The sequence below is a fragment of the Heteronotia binoei genome, chromosome 3 (genome assembly GCF_032191835.1).
Source record: "Heteronotia binoei isolate CCM8104 ecotype False Entrance Well chromosome 3, APGP_CSIRO_Hbin_v1, whole genome shotgun sequence".
Taxonomy (NCBI): domain Eukaryota; kingdom Metazoa; phylum Chordata; class Lepidosauria; order Squamata; family Gekkonidae; genus Heteronotia; species Heteronotia binoei.
Genome location: NC_083225.1, coordinates 3,466,086 through 3,492,107, shown reverse-complemented (window position 1 = coordinate 3,492,107; position 26,022 = coordinate 3,466,086). Strand labels below are relative to the sequence as shown.

General features: G+C 45.6%; 1 protein-coding gene across 1 annotated transcript in view; it reads right to left on the bottom strand.

Moving 5' to 3' along the window:
- DACH1 (dachshund family transcription factor 1) overlaps positions 1-26,022 on the bottom strand; it is a 653,381-nt gene that overhangs the window by 577,227 nt on the left and 50,132 nt on the right. The gene's annotated exons all lie outside the window — the stretch shown is intronic.

Sequence of the window (26,022 nt, the reverse complement as noted above, 5' to 3'; positions counted from 1 at the left end):
GAAAGGGCAGCTGCTGTGAGAGCCCTCTCCAGCCCCACCCACCTCACAGGGTGTCTGCTGTGGGGGAGGAAGGTAAAGGAGATTGTGAGCCACTCTGAGACTCTTCGGAGTGGAGGGCGGGATATAAATCCAATATCATCTTCTGCTGCTGCTGAGGCAGAAAGGAGCGGTGAAGGTTTGTGTCCAGCAAAGCCCCTATGAACTGAACTGTCCATGATGGAGTGAGATGAGACTTTTCCATGTTGACCTGCAGACCTAAGGTGTGAAGAAGACCAAGAGTGATGGTAATATGGCTGGACAGACTTTCTTCCGACTCTGCCACAAGGAGCCAATTGTCGATGTATGGAAAGACAACTATACCTTGAAGCTGGAGATGTGCGGCCACAACACTCATCATCTTGGTGAACACCCGAGGTGCAGTGAACAGACCGAACAGAAGGGCTTTGTACTGGAAGTGGTTGGAACCTACGAAGGAAATGCCTGTATGCAGGATGGATGCTGACATGGAAGTAGGCATCCTTGAGATCCAACGTTGCCACCCAGTCCCCTTGGTTGATGAGGGGAAGTATTGTTTGCAGAGTGGACATTCTGAATTTCTGGTACATGGTAAACTTGTTCAGATTCCGAAGGTCCATAATTGGTCTCAACCCCCCATCCCGTTTGGGAACCAGAAAATAACGGGAGTAGAAGCCCCGGTTCTTGCCTCCACAGGAACCAGTTCTATGGCTTGTTTCTGCAAGAGGTTGCTCACCTCCACCAGCAGAGTTGGGGAAGGGGGTGTGGTGACAATCACTGATTGAGTTGGAACCTGAACCAAGTCTATCTTGTATCCTTCTGCAATGATAGAAAGAGCCCACCTGTCTGTGGAGATGGACTCCCAAGTCGGAAGATATTGACGAAGAAGGATGGAAGATGAAGTAGGGACAGCAATGCATGCTATTGGAAAGTCAAAGGCCCTGCTTTTGTGGGCGAGCACCCTTAGATTTACCGGTGGTTTGTGCTGAAGCAAACCTGTTTCGGTTGTTTCCCCTGTAAGGAGGCCTATTTTCTGGTTGGGAAGATCGAGGTCTCCACTGCTGCTCAGGGGAGAATTTTTGGTAGGGCCACTTAGGCCAAAGTTCATGCCACTGCTTAGGCTTGGTAGCTCTGTATGAGGCCGGGACACCCAAATTCCTCAAGGTCTTTATGCTTTTGTCCATCTCCTGGAGGACACTGTCGGTGGTAGAGCTGAAAAGACCTTCACCCTCAAAGGATAAGTCCTCCACAAAGGCCCTGGTGTCAGGCTGAAGAGCCGTAGACCTCAGCCAAGAGTGGCGGAGTAAGGAGACAGCAGACGTGATGGTTTTGGCTGATACGTCAACCATGTGCTTTGCTGCAGTCAGTTGTTGCTTGGCTACAGCAAAGCCCTCCTTCTGTAACTTACGGAATGCAGATCTCTTTTCCTTGCTCAGGGAGGACAAAAGGGGGGTGAGCTGCTCCCAAACTGAGTATTGGTATACAAGCAACATAATTAGATACCTTTACTCCTAAAGCTCCAGCCGAATAAAACTTCTGACCAGCACTGTCCAATTTCTTGCCCTCCTTGTCAGGTGAAGAAGAATGGGTCTTGCGGGCCTTGGATGACGAGGAGACTACCACCGAGTTGGGTTTGGGGTGCGCAAACAGAAACTCAGCACCAGCCTCCTGGACTGGATACATATGATCCAGTCTTCTAAAAGAAATAGGAGTGGACGCTGGCTTCGCCCAAGGCTCCTTCACTGCCTGCAGGATGACCTTTGTTACAGGCAATGCCACAGCTGTCGATGTGTCCCGCTCCATAATATCAAAGACTGTGTCATCTACGACTGGCTGCGGTTGCGTCACTGTGAGGGAGAGGGAGTGTGCCATCCGCTTCACCAGGTCCCCATACGACTTCAGATCTTCCGATGGTGAAATGAGAAGGTCCTCAGTGATATGCGACTCTGGTGAAGGTTCCACCGCTCTGTCCGGGTCATTGGTACCAACCTCATAGTCCAATGACGAGAGTCCCTTCTTAGTGAGTGCTCGGAGAGTATCGGGGTCGAAGCTCGCTCGGATGACCACAGAGATACCGATGATCAAGCTTGGACATCTTCCACCCTCTCTCTTCGTCTCTCGGGAGGGATCAACACAGATGCCGATGCTTGCTGCCTAGAGTGATGTGAAACTCTCGAGAGATGAGAGACCTCCAACTGCTGATCCCACTCAGGAAAGTCACGTGGAGGATACCATTGATATGGTGGATACGGGTAACCATAAGGAGAAGGCCACTGACGTTGATCCCATGGTGGAAGCAGCGGGAAGCGTCGAACCATCATCGTTGGCTCTAGCTCTCTCCGACCCTTAGTCAATGCAGGTTGCAGGGGTTCGTTCGGTACCGAAGCCTCGATCTCTGAGATCGAACCACTGTCGCTGCGATGGCACAATCCCGATCTCAATGAGTGGGTGCGTTGTGTCAGGTCTATCTCGTGCTCCGATCCCAACAGGCGGAGCTGGTGTGGCTCTCTGCCTCTCGATGCCAAAGGACTCCTTGAACGTGGAAATGCCAGGATCTTTCGGGGTGGAGCAGCTTGCGGCTACGCCGAAGCATCCCAAGAAGGAGCGCAGGAGAATCTGGTCTTTCTCTTCTCCTTCGACTTCGATTTCTTCAGGAGGGACAATTGGGTCCCCGAATCGTCCCTACGCTTCTTGGCCGGAGTCGCCGCTGACCCTCCAGAGGGTCGTTTAGTGGGTTGGGAGGGGAGGGGAGAGAGAGAGAGAGAGAGCAAGAGAAAGAGAGAGAGAGGGAGAGAGAGAGAGAGGGAGAGAGAGAGAAAGAGAAAAAGAGAGAGAGAAAGAGAGAAAGAGAAAAAGAGAGAGAGAGAGAGAGAAAGAGAAAGAGAGAGACAGAGAGAGAGAGAGAAAGAAAGAGAGATACAGACAGAGAGAGAGAGAGAGAGAAAGAGAGAGAGGGAGAGAGAGAGAAAGAGAGAGAAAGAGAAAAAGAGAAAGAGAGAGAAAGAGAGAAAGAGAAAGAGAAAAAGAGAGAGAGAGAGAGAGAAAGAGAGAGACAGAGAGAGAGAGAGAGAGAAAGAAAGAGAGAGACAGAGAGAGAGAGAGAGAGAGAGAGAAAGAAAGAAAGAAAGAAAGAAAGAAAGAAAGAAAGAAAGAAAGAAAGAAAGAAAGAAAGAAAGAAAGAAAGAAAGAAAGAAAGAATCTAAACCACACACCATCACCATTCCACTTACCTCTTCCTTCTCCATTCCCCACTGAGTTAAAAGTATCAGAATGGCTCTTCTAATTGTTCTTGTTATCCATTTTCAGTTTCCTGACCATACACCCCAGCGTACCTTCAATTAAAGCACACACCTGATTTGGTCTGTGGTGCACACTGTAAGCGGCAGCTTATTTCGGGATGGTCGATTCCTCCTGTTCCTACCACTGGGAAGCAGCTGGTCTGTGGAAAAGTTATCAGCCGCTTGTGAACTGACAGCTGGCAGAGGCGGCTCAAACAGCTGCACCTGTACACATGTAAAAACCAAAGGAGCTAAGAAAATGAACATACACTGTGTCCGTTGCCTCGGGCGAAGAAATGCAAATCCAACCATCTACTCTTCACAAGAGAATAGGCCCAAATGGGCTATGTAACACATCAGCTTGTTCACATTTTATTTATGTGTGTATTTCTTTCACTTACATCCTTGCTTTTCCCATAAAAAGCTCAGAGATCCAGGTGGACTGTCTGTGTCTGTTTTCCTTCCACACATCTATTTTGGTTTTGCTTTTTTTTTCTTAGCCATCGAGTCATAATTTATTTATGGAGGCCCCGCAGGGCTTTCAAGGCAAGAGAAATTCAGAGGTAGTTTGCCATCGCCTGCCTCTACATCGCTTTCTGGAGGTCTCCCACCCAAATACTGGCTGGGGCTGACCCTGCCTAGCAGCTGAGATCTCATGAGACTGGGCTAGCCTGTACATTGCTCAGGCTTACTACAACTCTTATATAGCATCAACAGAAGCCAAAACAGTTAAATAAAGTTTTTAAGACGCCCACCCTGAATTATTAGTTATGGTCCACGGATTCCATCCTGTTAATTAGAAGAGACTCCCTGAATCTAACCTTGTGTTCTTTAGCCAGACAAAACACTTTCAATTTTTCAGAAGGGACTATCAAAGTCATTAAGTTGAAAATAATAACTAAGTGGCAAGAGCTAGAAGAGGGATTACATTGCAAGCGGGGGGGGGGGGACGGACATGGTCCTTTATACAGTGATGACGGTCCATTTCATGTGCTACTTTTCCTGACACAAAGATCACTGTGAATGGCTGCTCCTATTTTATTCTGGATGTTCATCATTGTTGATTTACATGGAAGTTTCCCTGCCAAAGTTATCAGGAGTACAGCAGACAGTGCCAAGGCTATTAACATGCTAAATTTTCCATTTTCCCTAAAACAAGAATTAATTTTCATGTTAGAATACACACACATGCATATTAAGGAGCCCTAAATGTCCGTTTTAGCATTGAAATCACAAGCCCTCTCTTCCCACCCTGTATTAACCAAGGCTGGATACTTATATTTATTTCTGGTGTCACAACGTCAGTCCAAGGCAGCTTCTACTCATTGTTTTCATTTTTAAATGAACCTCCATGCAGAAAGCTGACGTTTAAATATGTGCTGCAAAGTATTTCAAATAAAAAGCTCTGCTTTTTCAAACAGATCTCAGACGTCAGAACATTATATCGTATTCAGAACAAGGGCCCGCTGTGAGCAGCAACAGGGAGAAGTCACTGCACAATGATTTTATACACACAGGAAGAGACATTTAATAATAATAATAAATTTTTATTTATACCCCGCCCTCCCTGCCGAGGCAGGCTTAGGGCGGCTTTGAAAATCCAAGCTAGGTTTCATAAGAAAACATTCCATCAGAAAAAAAAGAAAGAGGCTTAAAAAGGGGGTCTCATTATAATAAACCAATAAGGAGGAAAAAGAGCAGAGAAAACTGGGTTAGAAGCGAAAGCAAAAAAAAAAATGAAAGTAGGAGGCATTGCCTACTACTGTCGTAAAGTAGTCCTCATTAAAAACTCTTCGTAAACACAAATAGGACAGCAAGTTAATTATAATAAATGCGCAGAACAACTCAAAACAAAATGATTATGAAACGGTAATTCTGAAAAACAGAAGGAAGAATGAAGCAACCTGTTTTGTAAGCTATAAAAGCCAGCAGTTTACAACAGGAGGATGAACGTATGAAAAAACCTCCCTAAAAACATTGGCTAGGTAATGTTTTAATATCTGGAAACACTACTTTTGATCCAAACATTAAGGCCCACACTGATTTCACTTGAAGGTTATTTAACTCTCCCATTGGAAACAATGAGACGTCAAGTACTTTATTTTGGTTGGATCATGCTCACCGCTGGTTCAGATGAAGATCTGTTCCTTTTTCTCAAAGTTTGTAAATGTGACATCTTATTTATTTGTCATCAGATTTCATTCCCCAGCCGTGTTATCCCACGCTAAAAGAAGCTCTGGATACTGGATACTGGGGGGGGGGGGGGGGGGATAATAAAAGGAACATTAAAGTTACCCCCTTCATCCTAAGATATCACATAGGGTTCAAAGCATGCTTGGCAGCTTGGGATATTGCCAGAGTTGCCTAAATAAGAAGTCTGAAACGACCTGGTGGCAAACCATCGGCCTTCTTGTCCCAGTTTTGAAAGGGACTTCTTCTTCTTCAGCAAGCTCTGCCTCCTCTGGACACTTCAGAATCAGCTTCTTGGTTTTCTGTATTCTACAAATTAAATTCACTGAAACTGGATACCTAGAGAAGATGCCAAGCAAGCCCCCCCCCCCCGCGTGCGCGCATTTCTGGGACTGAGGAGACCTCTTCCTGTTGACACTGGGTCCTAGGCGGATGTAGAAGGTTGATTCAAAAGTAAGGAAGCAGAAGAGTATCTCTTCCTATCTCAGAAAGAGCTACAGTCACAGAGAAAGTTTCTGCCTTCTGCTGCAGGACCTGATTGGACCATGTTTTTCTTTTCACATTTGCAATGGTTGAAGGATTTGAGACTTCCTTTTCCCTTTCATCAAGTCTCCCCAATCCCCAAATGTACAGTACAAGCTCAAACTGTCCCACCATTTTTTCTTTCCTCATTCATTTGAGAAAGTTGGGGGGTGAAGTATTTTCCCCTCAGACTGAAGAGAAGTTAATCCATCATGAGATCCTGCAGAATTATATATCCCTCTACCTAAGCAAAAATTCCAGGTTTGCTGTCTAGGAAAAGGTGCTGTTTTGCCTTCAATGAATAGAAGGCTGATGGATTGGGACCAGGCCGTCACCAGGGGAAGAAAGCGGTTTTCGGACATGGATGACAAGGGCTCCAGTTACCTGAAGCATTGCATTATTCAAATGATACATTAAGTGCCACAGAAATTACATAATCAGATCCTACTTAAGATATACACAACTGTATAGACTAGTCCCTAAATAACAAGAGGCAATACAATTATATTATAAAAGAAAAAGCCAACTAAAATTACACATAAACATTTATGCAGGGTCCCATGATGGATTTAAGATCCTGAACATCTAAATTCAGTATAGTATACAAGTAGAGTAACGACCTGTTTCCTTAAACTTTAAGCAACAGAAGTGTTCTTTTCCAACATTGCTGAGGATTCTCAGCCTCGGTTAGTGCCAATACTGGGGGAGGGAGAGACAGACTGAAAGGTATAAGATGGGATGGAATAGGAAGAGTGAGACTGGAGGAGAAGAGCTGATAAGGCAAGAAGAGCAAGGTAGAGAAGGGAGGGGAAGGGTGTGCCATTGAGGGGGGAAAGGACAGAGACCTCTGGGGGAAGAAATGGGGGGGGGGACAAAATGGTGGAAAGAAGGGGAAGTTGGGGCTGTGGAGAGTGCTGATGGAATACAGAGGGGGCAGTCCCTAATTATTTATTCAAGCAAGTTTGTGAACCATACCGTACAGTGCAACCCTGTTATCTGTGCAGAAAAACCCTCTTGCTTGGTTCAAGGCTAGGAGAGTGAGAGCGATCCTGGCCTCCTCAGATAGGCCATTCCACAAGACCACAAGGGAAGGCACGCATGCAAGCACTTGTTGATTTTGCCCACTTGCAGGCTGGCACCTGCAGAGCCCCTGCTGACATGAGCAGAGGGAGAAAAGCAGTCCCACAAATAAGAGGGGCCAAGGCCACGAAGGGCCTTGTAATGGAGCCCCACAAGAAGATGGCTGCCTGTATGAGGGGAATTAGAAGATGCCATCTGTGAGCCAAGCAGAATGTCCCAGAGCTGCTAGATGAGGCTTACAAAGGATATTATTTACGTGCCCGACATCAGCAGGGTACCTTGAATTGCACTTTATGATGTGCACTTGCTGGCATTACTCACATTCTTACGTCTATTTGCTTTATGAAGTTCAGACAAAACATGCGACTCTTAAATTCCGCTCGAGGCATCTGGAAGCTGCTCATCCATTATCTTAAAGCTTTCACTCTGTACAGGTCTACTCCTGCTGCAGTTCTTTCATCAAAGCCTAATGGTTTGTTTCAAATAATCAAAGTACTGTTTATATCACTGTCCTCAGTTGTAACCATTTTGTTTCCAGGAGAACATTATAGTACAGACTGGTGCCACAAACAATAAATCAAATGAACAAGATTGGCTGCTCAGCCTTCGCCAATCTACCTTTGCATCTCTGCCACCCCAGCATTTGTGGTTTACTCGAGAAACAAAAGCAACTGTAGGGCACGTTTTAAAAGACAATGTATGCAGAACAGCCTGCTCAGTTGCCTCTGAGCTAACAAGTAAAACAAATTTATGTGTGAGGGTCTTGAACAGAAAATGCTAAGGCTGCTGTTAGAATCCTGTACACATCACACATTCTGCCTTTGTTTCCATAAAGAGGCTGCCTAAATTTACCCTAAATTTGTTATTTAAAAAAGGGGTGTGTGTGGAGATTTAATAAGTTCTTTTAAAAACTCTCTACTGGACAATGTGAAACTCTTGCGGTAAAACTATGCCCCAATTTATATATTTTTTTTCAGCCACTTCAACCAGTTCCAGTGAAAAAAAACAGCAAACCAAAAACAGAAATTCACCGGTGTGCCATTTTCTCAGTCCTCCTCTGAACTTCTATATAGATTCTGCTTACACAATATCGTTCTCAGCACTGTTGTACCCTATTATAGTGGTCATTTTGGATTGGCATGAGAATGACTCTGGAGCTATTATTCCCTTCACCAAAGGAGACCAGGAATGTCACGTAGGAAATGCCTGTTATGTGCGAAGGACGCTGGGAAATGAAACTTGTCTGACTATCAATCATGCCCCATTTTCAGTTAATGGAATGACACAGATATCAGCATGAGGAGACTTTTTGTCAGTCGTATTAAGCAAAGGGTGGGGGTGGCCTCCATTACGGCTTAAGAGGCTAACAGGGAAAGAAACGGCAGAGCAGACCAAAGACTTTTTCTCTGTTGCAGCAGCTAAACACATGTTAAGTGTTAAATACGGTCACCATCTAATGCCTCCTGGCAAACAGTCAATTCCCAGAAGTTTCCCTTTTTTCAAAAGGGCAGCCTAATTGTTTCGATCCCTACCGAAGTAGGATGCTACAGCTACCTATGCACATTTCAAAAGTGCAATCCCATGAAAACTAGCTGGTATAACAAAGATTTTCATTATTTTTTTAACTGATTTGCCTTTTTGCAGTTTGAAAAGTAATATAAATTATGCCTGAAGCAAGCAGCCATCCACACCATATTCCTTTTCACAAAGATCCATCTGTTCCTTAAGAATCAAAATTTGGTGAATCACTGGAGTCAGAATGAGTTTATCGCAGGAAGGCAGGGTGACTCTACCTGCATGCACTACCAGGCAAAGCCAGGAAGATGTAGTTGTGGAATTAAATCTGGCTTGTACAGTCCAAGTGAAGATAATTATGTCTTATTGAACTTCTTCCTCCAGATTAAATGCTCTGAGAATCTGAAGTAAAAATGGGGGGGCAGGGGCTGGAGTTAAAAAGGAGGGGAAGTAAAATCAAACCACAAAAGATTTCCTTTTGAGAAACTGTTAACAATATTTCTTGGACTTAAATGATGGTGAAACCTGACACAATCTTTCAAACATGTATGAATATTTAACATGTAATTCAAATAATTATTTTTTATAATCTGATCTGCAGGTTTAAATGAACTTCTCTGATCCTCAAAACTTCTTCCAGAACAAAGTAGGAGTCAAGTTTCACCTTTAAGACCAATAAAGTTTTACTCAGAATGTAAGCTTTCATGTGCTCTAAACTTTGTTGGTTTTAAAGATCTTAAAGGTGAAACTTGACTCCTACTTTGTTTCACTGCTTCAGACCAACACGGCTGCCCACTTGGATCCTTCCAGAACAGTTCGAGATTTACCTCAGCAGCTCTCAAACACGAGCTTGTCCACATAAGCCAAATTTAATTCACAGTCCACGTCAACGTGCTTACACAGTTTGCTCTTCCCAAAGTGTTATATACCGGGTTCGACAGTGAGGATGAGGACCCCAAGCACAGTGATCAGCTCCTTTTATTGTGATTCCAGCAAAAACTAACTTGCAACACACAGGCCTCAGCCTGGATATATACAATAAAATTCCACCAACTCCTCAAACTATTGGAAGGTTTAAAGTGACCCCTGGCACCCTATTGACTGTCTGTAGCAGCCCATCCAACTGGCCTGCGGACTCCGTCATCCTAGTGGTCTCTTGTCATAAACTCCAAGCTCCCATTGGGTTTTGGAGAACAAGTCCAGACATGCCCCCCCCCAGCCAGTTGCTATTCAGCAAGGTATAAGAAAACAAGCCCAGACATAACACAAAGTATAAGGAGTCTCCTCATCAGACCAGTTTGCAGCTTCTTTTATTTATATCTGTAACTTGTAATACAATTTTGGCTCCTCCTGTGCCCATTCATCCAGACAAAGGAAAAGGAAGAGATGGGGGGCAAGAGGCAGCATGGCTGTAGTGGTTAAGAGCAATTGAATCTAAACTGAAGAACCAGGTTTAATTCCCCAGTCCATCATGTGAAGGCCAGCTGGGTGACCCTGGGCCAGTCATAGCTCTATCTGAACTCTCTCAGCCTCACCTGTCTCACAAGGTGCCTGGTGTGAGGAGAGGAAGAGAAGGAGATGGTAAGCTGCCTTGACACTCTTTAAGGCAGAGAAAAGCAGGGTCTTTTTCTTCTTTTAAATTTCCATCCCCAAATTTTCTTTGAAGGTGTCACTTAACATTCCCCTCCTCTCTACAAAAAACTGAGGGGAAGTTGTGAGAGGGTACAATTTTTAGGGGAGTCCTCAAATGTCAAAGTGCGATTGGGGTAAGTACACAGGAAAGGAACCCATTACAGGGTCAAAGAGCATAAAGCACATCTTAGAATACTTTTTGCCAATGTTTCCAAGCAATATAACAGCAAAAACCACACAAAAGTGTCACAACCAAATTACTAAAGTAAATTCCAAATGTTTCCAATATCACAAATATAGTTGTAAATTCACAAAGCTTATGTATACTAAATATATTTTCAATAAAGTCCCATCAAATTGCCATTAAAGTTCCTGTATGTAATAATACCTTGCTGAATCATAATAGAGTACAATTTCCCACAATATGGAAGAATGTTTTGAAGATCAAGAAGAATGATTCTCCTTTACGTTTTCAATGGTAGTCATAAAAATCCATTGTCCATATGTTTAACAAAATTAATGGACCCAGCGACAAGCAGTCAACTTGGAATGCCCGTTTCACTCCAAATTTTGTCATGATTGGGACAGTCCAATAACCAATATCCAATAAATACACAAACACAAATTCTCCAAAATTAATCATTAATTGGCATTCGTTCTCAACATTTTTGGCAAAGCCGCATAGAACAAAAGCTGAGCAACTTAAGAATATGCATAAAACAGACCTCAGGCCAGAAGCAAGACAGCATGCTGGTTACAGGTGAGCCTCATGGGAGAGATAACAGGGAAAATTCCCTGTCCCTATTCACTACCTAGCAGCCCCATGGCGAAGAGTGGTAAAGCTGCAGTACTGCAGTCCAAGCTCTCTGCTCATGACCTTAATTCGATCCCAGCAGAAGCTGGGTTCAGGTAGCCAGCTCAAGGTTGACTCAACCTTCCAACCTTCCGAGGTTGGTCAAATGAGTACCCAGCTTGCTGGGGGAAAGTGTAGATGACTGGGGAAGGTAATGGCAAACTACCCCGTAAAAAGTCTGCCGTGATGTGACATGACTCCAGAGTCAGAAATGACTGGTGCTTGCACAGGGGACTCCCTTTACCTTTTTATTCACTGAAGCAGGAGGACAGCAACCAGAGCGCAGGAGGTGGAACTTACCTGGTGGGCTGTACAGCACAAGAGAAGACAGTCTTTCAAGTGCCAAAGCCCCAGTTCATTAAAGGCCTTAAAGGGCTTTGAATTATACCCAGAAAAAGATGGGCAGCCAGTGCAGATCTTTCTACACTAAGGTGATTTGATCCCTGATCCCCAACAACAGCCTAGTCTATTTTGAACCACAAGCAACACAAAAGTCTCCTGCCCAGAAAGAACTCCAATCTAATGCCTTTGTCTTTGACAGAAAAGTTAAAGAACAAAGACAAGGAAAGTAACAGGGAAGCATGCAGACACAATTGCCATTACATGTACTTTGCTTCAGTACGTGATGAGGAGTGAGAAGTTGAGCCAACAAAGCTTCACAAAAGAGGTTGTTCTGAAGAGAGAGCTGAAGAATGCAGGCAAGACAGCACCCTGTAGACATCCTGGGAAGGAATTTCAGACATAAAGGATATTAATGGGAAAATAGGCAGAGACATTTGAAGGAGCTGGAGGCTTTGGGGCAGATGGAAGTGATAAAACTGGAGGAGAAAAGATCAGTGGCAGGGATCCATCGGTCTATGAGAGGTCAAGAAATGAAGGGAGGAGTCTGTGGAGAGCTTTGAAGGTAAGGGAAAGGTCTGAAGGAAGCCCATAAAGACTACAAAAGAATTATATGTTCACTTCTTAAGAGTCTGTAATCCTTAGCTATGTCTTGCAGGGATGATGAGGTATATATGCAGGGTCTACAATTTTAAATCCTAACAGAAGAGTTATCTGTTTCAAAGACCAATGCCTACAGCAGGAAATTCCAAAAAAAATGTGTATTAATATCATACCATGCATGATTTGAAAGTAGCTCTGAATTAAAGTTATCTAGACAACTAGACGTTTATAGACCTTTTTGGTAGCCTGGTTCTTGGGTTGTTGTTGTTTTTTTTAAATTGGGATCTAAGCAAGGCAGGTACTAAATTTTAATGAAAAATAATCCAATGAGACTTCAGGAACAAAAAAAATCTACATTTCTTGGTTGACTGAGTGTTTTTGCAGCCATGGATCCTTTCACTTTTTTATCTGCATGGCTGCTGGGTGCTGCCCTCCTTTTTTGCACTCAATTTTATGGGCAAGTAAGTTTTATACCACAGTCTTTTTCTAAATCATCTGATTCACTCACACTTTACAAATACGTGCCAACACAAACTGAGCTATTTTCAAATATATATTTCCTGCCACTTCCCAGCTATCCCTCAGTCAGAGAAAGACGGATGCTCAATCACTGACTGAGGAACTTATATGGCTAACAATCTGTCACTAAATAGTGATTAATTTTTCTGCCACCAAACTCATACATGTTAGGATTACTCCCCAATGTTCAGTTTAATTTAAGTACTTTCTGATTCATGAACAAGGGAAATAACATACAGCTATAAAGAGGTAATCCAATCCTAGAATGGCCTTAACCCCTATAATCTGCACTTCAATGGCAAGGGACACTGTATAGTTTTCAAACTGTAATCAAGATTTTTTTTTTTCCGGTAGGCACACACTGGAGTTGTCCTTTGCTCCCATCACTTATTGGATTACAATAAAACGACCATGCTCTCTTTATGGTGGGAACAGAGCGACCCTGGGGTGATTTATAATCTTGTGAAACCCTGTCCACACTGCTGACCAGACTTTTTTTCCCCTCTTTTTTTGAGGTCGCTATCTGTTTCTTCAACTGATGTCTTCCTGCTGTGACAACACTGTTGGATAGCTGTCAGCGCACAAGTATTTCTCAGGCTACACATTATCTCTGTGCGCAGTTCTTGTGTGCCTGTGCTTTCTCCTCCCTATTGAAAAACATTTATGTGCTTGGTGTTAGACAGCAAAGGACCATTCTGAAAAGCTCTCTCATTAGTTCTGAGGCCCGACAAAGGAAAGAAAACTAAGTAGGGGAAAGAATGAAGTGGATCATCTTGTGATGATCTTGTGCCTTCAAAGTATCTTACCTGGTCACTTGCAGCACACCGATTTTGTGCGTGTCTCATATATTTGTTTGTTCAGGCCAGGACACGACTGCCGTTTATGAACACTCCCGAAGGAGACTGAAAGAGTTCAATTTCCGCAAACTCCTAGCAAGTTCCTCATACGCTATTTGTAGTGCTATACTGACCACCATTTCAGAGGGCCGCTGTGTTGATCTTCAGGAAAACAGCTAGATTTGCGTCCAAGAGTGCTTCAGAGACTAACAAGACTTGAGGAAGTAGGAATAAAACTTTGAGAATAAAAGTTTCCTTCCTCAGCCACGAGAGTGTTCTCAAAGACTTGTGTACTCTATGGAACTGTGGGAAATTAATCAATGAAACTATTATTCTAGAACATTTCCCGAATAAACCTGTCCCCAATCATAACGTCATATAATCAGACAATACCTACAGAATGTCCAAGTTCCATTTGTAAACACAGAGACCCAAAAGACATGTTAATGCTGTGGTTCATTCAAAGAACTTGAAATTGTTCAGGAATTCGGACTTGAAGAAGATTCTCACCTTCTCTTTACTCCACGGGATCCTTCTCACCTTTATGGTGCTGTAAGGAGAAACCTCAGTGTGAAACAAGCTGTACAGAGATAACAATGACAGTAGCTGGCAGCAACTTCCCTGATCACAGGACAACTTTTTCCAGGCATCCTGATGAAAGGAATCGCCACTGGCAGCAGCTGCATCTGGTGGTTTACAGCTTGATCCATGGTGCCAAGCTAAATAGAACAGCAGCAGAGCCAACTGTTTAAATGCAAATCTGCCCCATCACATCTAAAGGGAGGGGTGGGGGCCCAATTTTAAAGCTAAGGGGGCAGCAGACAAAGGGCGGAAAGGGAGAGAAGCTAAAGGTGATGAGGTGATGGTGAGGTGAGTGGAGTTAGGGCCTCTCACCAGACTTGCTTTTGCTTTTTAAAAATCATACACCAAACACTTTACGTGTGATTAAATGCAGATGTCCTCCAAAAAACTTTATAGAGCAGGAGTTTCCAACCTGGCACTCGTGGACACTATGGCATCCACCAACACCTTTTCTGACACCCGCCAAGAGTTTTTAGAAAGTGGATGAGGCTTTTGCTCAGTAAGGTTTCTTACTGGCTGTGCAATTAAATAAAAAACATTTGGAAACAGCTGATTTCACAGGACAAGGATCTTCACTATGTGACGGAAGTCAAGTGACAGCAATCATTTTGTGGCTGGCACTGCCCCCATGGCATTCCTTTTGTGGCTGCACCAACTATGCTGTGCCAGAATTTCAAAGGTGCCTGCAGGTTCAAAGAAGAGAAGAAAAAGAAAATATTGAATGTACACCGCACCCTTCACTAACCAAAGACGTCTCAGAGTGGCTTACAATCTCCTTTTTCTTCCCCTCCCCTCATGACACCCTGTGAGGTAGGTGGGGCTGAGAAAGCTCTGAGAGACATGCTCTTGAGCTCAACACCTCTGAAAGAGTTACGACTGACCCAAGGTCACTCCAGCAGCTGAAGGACTGGGGAATCAAACCTGGTTCCCCCAGCTTAAGAGTCCGGGCACTTAACCACTACAACAAACTGACCCCAAAAAGGTTGAGGTTAATCTACATCCTGTTTCATGCACAGATTCCTTCCCCCATAACAGCCACAAGCTGCAACAACCTGGCCCTCCAGCGTAAAGCTGCTCAGTATGATGCTTCACTCAAGATGAAATTCATCAGGGAAGAAGATCAAGGGAATCGTATCAGGAATTTGCCTCATGTATAACCGAGGGACTTTGAACAAGGTAAGTTCACCTAGCAATCATGTTGTGTCAAAATTCTTACCATGTCTGTTCCATATAGACACCTTTAGATATAAACTGTGATCAGCTTTGTACAATATTAGTTTCAGCTTCCACATCTGGATTTTTTAATTTAATAATTTATTCACAGCAATTAACAAAACAAACAGAAATAACAATCAGTTGAACCAAAAGTATAGTATCAATGGACAATCAGCAGTTCATTGAGGCTTAGTAATATAAATTCGGTGCATTATCCTTATTGTATTTATGGTTTCATTAATTGGTATTATAGTGTATACCTCTGTGATTGTATTGTGATTCTTCTTTCTTGGTTTTCCTGTAAATTGTTTTTTATCACTATCACTATTGCTGTTGTTATTTTGCTACCTTTGCTAACTTAAGCTGCGCCTTGCCAGAGGCTGAGCACATTTCAGAGAGCTCTGAGAGAGAGCAGATAAGAAGTGCTAAAGGGGTGAGGTTTGGCTTTCTAAACAGCTGGGGGAGTTGCTGAGAATTTCTAAGTTTGTGTGACTGTGTGATTGATGAAAATTCTGAATTTGTGGTTGCTGGGGAACTGCTGTTTGTTCGGTTTGAGTGGGCTGAAGGTGATTGTTGCTGATTGACTGACCAGGAGAAGCAGAGACAGTAAGTTAGGCACTCAGAGAAGACTCTCGAGGATGTATTAGAAGATCCCCACTCTGAACGTGGCAGTCCCTTTGCTGCCAGGGAGCATGAGGGTCGAGAGGGAACAGGGCACCGTGCTGAGGATAAGGGGAATGTGCCCTCAGAAGGGACCACTTCTTCAGTTGGTGAGTGGGTATCCTTTCACGCCAAGTAACCATCCCTGGGCAGGAAGAGAGGGGGAGTCTTAATAGTTGGTGATTCGATCCTTAGGCAAGTAGACAGCTGGGTGGCAAAACTGCGTATTGACCGTATGGTGACTTGCCTGCCTGGTGCGAAGGCAACGGACATTACGCGTGTAGTAGACAGGCTGATAGATAGTGTTGGGGAGGAGCCAGTGGTCATGGTGCATGTTGGCACCAACAATGTGGGGAAATGAGGTTGTGAGGTCCTGGAGAAAAAATTTAGGCTGCTAGGAAGGAAAGGCCAGGACCTCCAAGGTAGCCTTCTCAAAAGTGCTACCTGTTCCATGGGCAGGGTTGGAGAGACAGGCACAAATTAGAAGTCTCAATGTGTGCATGAGATGATGGTGTAGGGAGGAAGGGTTTAAGTTTGTTAGGCACTGGGATGCTTTCTGAAACAAGTGGGAGCTGCACAAAAGAGACAGTCTCCACTTGTCTCCAGATGGAACCAAGCTGCTGGAGCTTAAAATCAAAAAAGTGGCAGAGCAGTTTTTAAACTAAATCTTGGGGGGAAACCGACAGGAGATGAAATGTCTCTGGTTCAGGAGGACTCATCTCAAAGAGATGAAGCGTTCGCTGTTACTTTTCTACCGGGTCCACTGAGATGGTGACAAACAGTATGGAGCGTCTGCCAAAGTCTCGAGGCAGCAGGAGGAAGGTTGCGGGCCTAACATGCCTGGGAAATTATGGATGTTTGTATACCAATGCTAGAAGTGTTCGAAGTAAAATTGGGGAGTTGGAATGTTTAGTGTTGGGGGGAAACATAGACATTGTGGGAATTTCAGAAACTTGGTGGAATGAGGAGAATCAGTGGGACACAGTGATTCCTGGATAAAAGTTATATCGGAAGGATAGGGAGGGAAGGGTTGGAGATGGGGTGGCTCTGTGTGTCAGAGAGTGTATACATTCCAGTAAGACTGAGGTTAAAGAATTAGATTCCCTGCTAGAAATGCTTTCGGTCGAAATAGAGGACCCAAAAGGAAATTTAACTATGGGAGTTTGTTATCGCCCACCAAATCAAATGATAGAGGATGATTATAATATGATGGAAGGATTAAAGATAGCGGCTAAACGTAAAAACTGTGTCGTAATAGGTGATTTTATCTACCTGCAGATTGATTGGGTCAAATATGTGTTCAGGTCGAGAGGAAGAGATTGAGTTTCTAGATGCTCTCAATGACTGTGCTATGGAGCAGATAGTCACAGAACCTACCAGGGTTGGGACGATCCTGAATTTGCTCCTAAGCAATGCCCAAGACTTGGTGAGAGATGTAAAAGTGATCACACCGCTTGGGAGCAGTGATTTCACCATTTGTATAAATAGGGAGTTACCCCAAAAGACCAGCACAACCATGTTTAACTTTAAAAGGGGTAAATCCTCTGAGATGAGGAGACATGTGAGGAGGAAACTGAAAGGAAAGGTAAATACAGTCAAAACCCTTGGGGAAGCTTAGAGGCTATTTAAAACTACAGTCCTAGAAGCTCAGATAAAATATATACCACAAGTTAGGAAAGGCACAAACAGGCATAAGAAAAGGCCTGCATGGTTAACAAACAAAGTAATGGAAGCTGCAAAATGTAAGAAGGACTCCTTTGAGTGGTGGAAAACAAGTCCAAGTGAGATTAATAAATCAAATGTAAGATTGTGATCAGGCAGGCAAAAAGGGACTATGAGGAGCATATTGCAAAAAACATAAAGACCAACAATAAAAATTTCTTCAAATATATTAGAAGCAGGAAACCAGTCAGGGAGGCAGTGGGGCCCTTGGATGACCATGGGGTAAAAGGATTACTGAAGGAGGATAGGGAAATGGCTGAGAAGTTGAATGCATTTTTTGCATCAGTCTTCACTGTAGAAGATGATAAGTGTTTGCCCGCTCCAGAACCACTACTTTTGGAAGGGGTGTTGAAAGACCTGAGTCAAATTGAGGTGACAAGAGAGGAGATCCTACAAATAATTGATGAATTAAAAACTATTAAGTCACCAGGTCCGGATGGTATACATCCAAGAGTTCTGAAATAACTCAGAGTTGAACTTGTGAATCTCCTGACAAAAGTATGTAATCTTTCATTGAAATCTGCCTCCGTTCCTGAGGACTGGAAGGTAGCAAATGTCACCCCCATCTTTAAAAAGGGTTCCAGAGGAGATCCAGGAAATTACAGGCCAGTCAGTGACTTCAATACTAGGAAAGTTGGTAGAAAGCATTATCAAGGACAGAATGAGTAGGCATATTGATGAACACAAATTTTTGAGGAATACTCAGCATGGGTGCTGTAAGGGAAGATCTTGCCTCACTAAACTGTTACAGTTCTTTGAGGGGGTGAACAAACATGTGGACTAAGGGAACCCAATAGATGTTGTTTACCTTGACTTCCAGAAAGCTTTTGATAAAGTTCCTCATCAAAGGCTCCTTAGTAAGCTCGAGAGTCATGGAGTAAAAGGACAGGTCCTTTTGTGGATCAAAAACTGGCTTATTAATAGAAAGCAGAGAGTGAGTATAAATGGGCAGTCTTCGCAGTGGAGGACGGTAACCAGTGCGGTGCCACAGGGCTCAGTACTGGGTCCCATGCTCTTTAACTTGTTCATTAATGATTTGGAGTTGGGAGTAAGCAGTGAAGTGGCCAAGTTTGCAGATGACACTAAATTGTTCAGGGTGGTGAGAACCAGAGAGGATTGTGAGGAACTCCAAAGGGATCTGTTGAGGCTGGGTGAGTGGGCGTCACCGTGGCAGATGAGGTTTAATGTGGCCAAGTGCAAAGTAACACATTGGAGCCAAGAATCCCAGCTACAAATACAAGTTGATGGGTTCTGAAATGGCAGAGACTGACCGAGAGATCTTGGGGTCGTGATAGATAACTCACTGAAAATGTCAACAGTGTGCAATTGCAATGAAAAAGGCCAACGCCATGCTGGGAATTATTAGGATGGGATCGGAAAACAAATAGACAGGTTGCTTACCTGTAACTGTAGATCTTCAAGTGGTCATCTGTGCATTCACACATGGGATAGAGCACCTGCACCGATCCCCGAATCGGTACCTAAAAAGCCCGGGATTTTTTCGCGCTCGGCACCAACGGGCATGCACAGGCGTCCCAGTGCGCATGCTCACCGGCGCCAACACGAGGATCCCACCAGTTCCTTCCTGACCGCTGGAAGCCCCTACTGGTGGGAGACCGTCAGCAGTGGGGAAGGAGGGCGGGTAGTGTGAATGCACAGATGACCACTCGAAGATCTACAGTTACAGGTAAGCAACCTGTCTATCTTCTTCATGGTCTCTATGCTTCACACTCATGGGAGATTAGCAAGCAAGACATACCAGGAGGTGGGAAGACGGTCAACCAGAAGAAACAGCTTGCAGCACTGCACCTCCCAGACAAGTCCTCTGTTGAGCATGCACGTCCAGCGCGTAGTGCTTCATAAAGGCATGTGGAGAGGACCAGGTGGCAGCCTCGCCAACGTCCGTCAGGGAAACACCTTTCAGGAACACCACCAATGTCGCCATCGCTCTTGTAGAGTGTCCGCGAATAGACCCAGGTAACAGCTTCTTAGCCAACAAATAACACAGTTTAATAGTCTCAGTGAGCCATTTTGAAAGCCGCTGAGACAAGATTCTGGAACCTAACTTAGGAGCAGCATAAGAAACAAAAAGATGCTGGTCCTTACGAAAACTCTTGGAGCGGCTCAAATAAAACAATAAGGCACGCTTAACATCTAAAGCAAGCAACCTACATTCCTCATCCGAGGAAGGTGTAGGATAAAACGTGGGCAACCAAACTTCTAAGTTAAGGTGGAACTGAGAAACCACCTTGGGGAGAAAGAAAATATCAGGAGCTAAGGACATTCCAGACTCCTGAAAAACTAAATATGGGTAGTCACAACGCATAGCCATGAGCTCCCCTGCACAGCATGCTGATGTGATGGCTACCAAAAAAGCAGTCTTCCAAGATAGGAGCTGTAACGAGCATGTGGCCATTGGCTCAAAAGGATGCCGAGTCAGCCTGTCCAACACTAGAGTCAAATCCTACAACTGCGGGGGTGATCTTGAAAGAGGATGAAGCCTAAGCAAACCCTTCAAAAATCTCTTAGAATGAGGGTGTGCAAAAACTGAATGCCCTTCCACTGGTTCATGGAATGCAGATATTGCCGCCAGATAAACTTTAATGGAGGAAAAAATAAGGCCAGCATCCACCAGAGATAACAAAAATTCAAAAATAACCGGCAGTCCCACCCTCTGGGGCAAAACTGTAGGTTCAATTAAAAACTGAAGAAACTTCCACCACTTCCTATCATAAGAAGCGCGGGTCGACAGCTTCCTGCTATTCAGGAAAACGTGTTGGACTCTGCTGGAGAACTCACAGGGTTGATGAACCATGCTGTCAGCTTCAGGTGGGGCACGCTGTGATGGAATACATGACCATCCTGAGCTGACAGAAGATCCGGTTCTGCCAGAAACTGGTAGAAGACCCCCCTCGCCAGTTGGAGCAAGATTGGGAACCAGTTCTGCCAAGGCCACCACGGAGTCACCAGGATGCAGCATGGTGTCTCTCTTGCGATCTTGTTGACCACCCTTGTCAATAGTGAAAGAGGTGGGAACAGATATAGGAACCAACCTTCCCAGGGGACCAGCAGACCGTCTCCCAATGACTCTGGATCTGAGCCCCCTCTGTAGCAGAACAGAGGACACTTCCGGTTCTCAGCTGTGGCGAAGACATCCACCTGAGAATAGCCCCAGAGCTGAAACATGGGTTGAAGGAAGCGCCACTGTATCTCCCACTCGTGCGGGAAAGCCACACCCCTGCTGAGGGAGTCTGCTTGCAGGTTGAGCACCCCTGGGAGATGCACAGCCTTCACAAAGATGTCGTCGTCCAGGCACTCCAACCACAGTTCCAGAGCCAGCACACAGAGCCATCGAGAAACTGTCCCTCCCTGTCTGTTGTAACACAGGGCAGTGGTATTGTCCATAAGCAGAGCAACAACCTTCCCTGCCACCATGGGGCGGAAGGATCGAAGAGCAAAATGAACTGCCAGCAGTTCCAGGTAATTTATATGGCAATGAGTCAATTTCAAAGGCCAAGGGCCCCCCACACACAGAGCGTCCATGTGGGCCCCCCAACCCCATAAAGACGCATCCGTTGTGATCATCACTGTTGGTACAGGTAGGTGGAAGGGAGCTCCCTGACAAATGATGTCCTTTGATTTCCACCATTGCAGTGTTTGAAATGTCACAGGTGGAATTACGAACCTCTTTCGAGGTGAGTCCCTTAACGGTCGAAACTGACAAAGAAACCAAAGTTGTAGGCCTCTCATCCTTAGCTTCACAAAGATCAGCACGCTTGTAGTCGCCACCATCAGCCCCAGCATCCGCTGCAGCTGCTGCGCCGTGCCCCACTTTCGACTCTGCAGAAGTTCGACAAGGTTGATAATGTCCATCGCTCTCTGCTGAGGCAGGAAAGTGCGATGAAGGTTTGTACCCAGCAAAGCCCCTATGAACTAAACTGTCCGTGATGGAGTAAGGTGTGATTTCTCCAAATTGACCTGCAGACCCAAGGTGTAAAGAAGACGAAGAGTGGTGGCAATATGGTTTGACAAACTTTCCTTCGACTCTGCCACAAGGAGCCAATTGTCGATGTATGGAAAGATGACTATCTTTTGAAGCCGGAGGTGGGCAGTCACAACGCTCATCATCTTCGTGAACACCCAAGGTGCGGTGGACAGAAGAGCCTTGAACTGGAAGAGCCTTGAACTGGAAGTGCTGAGAGCCTACTGCAAACCGAAGGAAACGTCTGAACGCAGAATGGATGCTGACTTGGAAGTAGGCGTCCTTGAGGTCCAGCGTTGTCATCCAGTTCCCTTGGTTGATGAGGGGCAGAATTGTTTGCAGAGTGGACATTCTGAACTTCTGGTACAAAATAAACTTGTTCAGATTCCGAAGGTCCATGATTGGTCTCAAGCCCCCATCCCGCTTGGGAACCAGGAAGTAACAAGAGTAGAAGCCTCCCGTCCTGGCCTCCACCGGGACCCGTTCTATGGCATGTTTCTGTAGGAGGTTGCTCACCTCCACCAGCAGAGGTGGGGAAGGGGGTGTGGTGATTACCACAGATTAGTTCGGAATCTGAGCGAAGTCTATTTTGTAGCCTTCCACGATGATGGAAAGTGCCCACCTGTCCGTAGAGATGGACTCCCAGGCCGAAAGGAATGGGTGAAGGTGGATAGAAGAAGAAGTGGAGACGGTGACGCATGCTACTAAAAAGTCAAAGGCCTTGCTTTTGCGGGCAAGCACCCTTGGACTTGCCAATTGTCTGTGCTGAAGCATATCGGATTCTGTTGTTCCCCCTGTAAGGGGACCTACTCTCAGAATGCGCAGAGCGAGGTCTCCACTGCTGTTCTGTAGAAAACTTTTGATATGGCTTCTTGGACCAGGGTTTATGCCACTGTTTCGGTTTAGCAGCTCGGAAAGAAGCCGGGACACCCAGGTTCCTGGAGGTCTTTATGCTCTTATCCATTTCCTGAAGAGCACTGTCCATGGTCGAGCTGAAGAGGCCTTCACCTTTGAAGGGCAGATCTTCAACGAAAGCCCTGGTGTCTTGCTGGAGGGCCGTTGACCTGAGCCAGGAGTGGCGGCAGAGGCAGACAGCAGACGTGATGGTTTTTGCTGAGGCGTCCACCATATGTTTTGCTGCAGCCAGTTGTTGTTTGGCTACAGCAAAACCTTCTTTCTGCAGCTTCTTTGCAGCGGACCTCTTCTCCTCGCTCAGGGAAGACAGGAGGGGGGTGAGTTGTTCCCACACCGAGTATTGGTATCTAGCCATGCACGCAGCATAGTTAGATACCTTAACCCCCAGCGCTCCAGCTGAATAAAACTTCCTTCCCACATTATCCAGCTTCTTTCCCTCTTTGTCCAGTGGGGAAGAGTGCATCTTAAGAGCCTTCGATGAGGAGGATACGACCACCGAGTTTGGCTTCAGGTGAGTGAAAAGGAATCAGCACCAGCCTCTAGGACGCGGTACATGTGGTCCAATCTCCAAGATGACACATGTGTAGAAGCTGGCTTCGCCCAGGGCTCCTTCACCGCCTGTAGGATGACTTTGGTAACAGGCAATGCAACCACCGTCAACGTATCCCACTGCATGTTGTCGAATACGGTATTGTCTACGACAGGTTGAGGTTGTGTCACCGGGAGAGAGAGGGAGAGTGCCATCCTCTTCACCAGGTCCCCATACGACTTTAGGTCCTCCGATGGTGAAATGGGAAGATCCTCAGTGGTATGAGACACTGGCGAAGGTTCCAAAGACCTGTCCGGATTATCGGTACCGACCTTGGAGTCCGTTGACGAAGATTCTCTCCGCAAAGAATGTTCCGAGAGCACCGGTGTTGACTCTGACAGGAGACCAGATTGACACTGATGACCTAGGCTGGACTTTCTCCACCACCACGCCGCGTCTTTCGGGCGGGACAGACATCGATGCTGAGGGACGCCACCTAGAATGCTGGGAAAGCCTCGACATATGGGATGCCTCGGATTGCTGGTCCCAATCTGCAAACTCTTGAGGGGGGTACCACTGGTACAGCGGGTATAGATATGCGTAGGGAGGCCACTGGCGCTACTCCCATGGTGGAAGTGGTGGGAAGCGGCGAGCTATGGTAGTTGGTTCCAACTCACTCCGACCTCTTGCCTGATCCAGCGGTGCCAACGGCTCCATCGGTACCGACACCTCCACCTCCAAGACAGAGTCGCTCTAACTGCGACGCCTCGACCCCGAAGAATGAGAGCGCTGAGTGAGGTCGATCTCTTGCTCCGATGCCGATAGACGCAACTGCTACGAAGCACTGCCTCTCGAAACTGAAGGGCTACGATGTGGGGATGCCAAGATCTTCCTCGGTGGAGCGGTCGACATCAATGCCAAAGTGTCTTGAGAAGGGGAAGGAGTGTGGGACGATCTCTTCTTCCGCTTCTCCTTAGATTTCACCTTCTTCGGTGCAGATGATCGGGGCCCCGAATCATCCCAACACTTCTTAGCTGGGGTGTCCACTGACTCTTCAGAAGGTCATTTTGTGGAACACCTGCGCTCGACTGGCATCTCGGTCCTGATCGGCGATGTATCAGCCAATGTGACCATCGGGGCCGTGGCCTCTCCTATCGGTACCGATGGGCCCAATGCCATCTTTTCAGGACAAAGTGCCGACTCAACCAATGCAGCCGAAAGCCTCGCCGCTCGATTCTTGTGAGTTTGCTTGGGAAAACTCAGGCAGTGCGAGCAAGAATCCACACGATGTCCCTCACCCAAACACAGGAGAGAGAGGGAATGGCCGTTGGGGGGGGGCAATCTTCTTCCCACAGGAGCGGCACCTCTTAAAAAATGTCTTTCCATAGACGCCCAGGAAAAAACCCACCCAGGAAAGTCTCTGAGAGAAAAAACGGGGGGGAAACTGGGCCCCGAAGGGCAAGTCCAACAATTTTTTTTTTTTTACAGCACTAACTATGGGCGTTTTCACACTGACCTTACTCGGGAGCGACGTCCCTCTTCACCACGCAGCGTCTGCGTGGATTTCGCACTAATTGCTCCGCATAACCCGGAAGAGCCGCAAAGTCCCGCGGCTTTTGCGTCGCAAATGTAAACTGGCCAAAAAACAGTTTACATTTGCGATGCAAAAGCTGCAGGACTTTGTGGCTCTTCCGGGTTCTGCAGAGCAACGTGTGCGAAATCCGCACAGACGCTGCGCGGTGAAGAGGGACGTCGCTCCCGAGTAAGGTCAGTGCGAAAATGCTCTAGCTAACAACTAACTAACTACGCTAAGAAAATCACAAACGGGCTATATAAAACAAGAAAGGCAATCCTAAGATTACTTTACCGACCAGGGACACGAAAGGAGATCCTCTCAGCGCAGTGGTCAGAAAAGAACTGGCAGGATCCTCGCTCTGGGACGCCTGCGCATGCCCGTTGGTGCCGAGTGCGAAAAAATCCCGGGCTTTTTAGGTACCGATTCGGGGATCGGTGCAGGCGCTTTATCCCATGAGTGTGAAGCACAGAGACCACGAAGAAGATCAGCCAGTATCATAATGCCACTGTATAAATCGATGGTGCGGTCTCATTTGGAACACTGTGTACAATTCTGGCCACCGCAACTCAAAAAGGATATTATAGCATTGGGAAAAGTCCAGATAAGGACAACTAGAATGATTAGAGGTTTGAAACACTTTCCCTACGAAGAAAGATTAAAACACTTGGGGCTCTTTAGCTTGGAGAAACGTCGACTGCGGGGTGACATGATAGAGGTTTACAAGATTATGCATGAGATGGAGAAAGTAGAGAAAGAAGTCCTTTTCTCCCTTTCTCACAATACAAGAACTCGTGGGCATTCAATGAAATTGCTGAGCAGGATAAAACTGATAAAAGGAAGTACTTCTTCACCCAAAGGGTGATTAACGTGGAATTCACTGCCACAGGAGGTGATGCTGGCTACAAGCATAGCCAGCTTTAAGAGGGGATTGGATAAAAATATGGAGCAGAGGTCCATCAGTAGCTAAGAGCCACAGTGTATACATGTGTGTGTGTGTATAGACACACACACACGCGCGCACATATATTGGCCACTGTGTGACACAGAGTGAAGAACTGGATGGGCCATTGGCCTGATCCAACATGGCTTCTCTTATGTTCTTATGTTCCTTGTAAAAAAAAATTACAAAAACCTCAATAAAACAAAGTATCATTTAAAAAAACTGAGGCTTTTGCAGGAGTTCTGTAGAAGAAGTAAGCAAATTGCTGATGAAGGGTCACTGTTTAGCAGGTCAACCATAAGGATGCCCAACAACCCCGCCAGTCAGATCAAGGGTTTAAAATAAATGTCATCTATGGTGGGAGGGGTTAGATGGAAGGAAATTTCTCGCCACCATATGCTGTAGGACCAAAGCCCAAAGCGATACAAACTTCAAGCGTCGTGCTGCTGATGTTGTTTGGGCGATAACCAACATGATAGTTTGCCCTTGACAGACTGATCCCATCCTTTGTCTCATCAG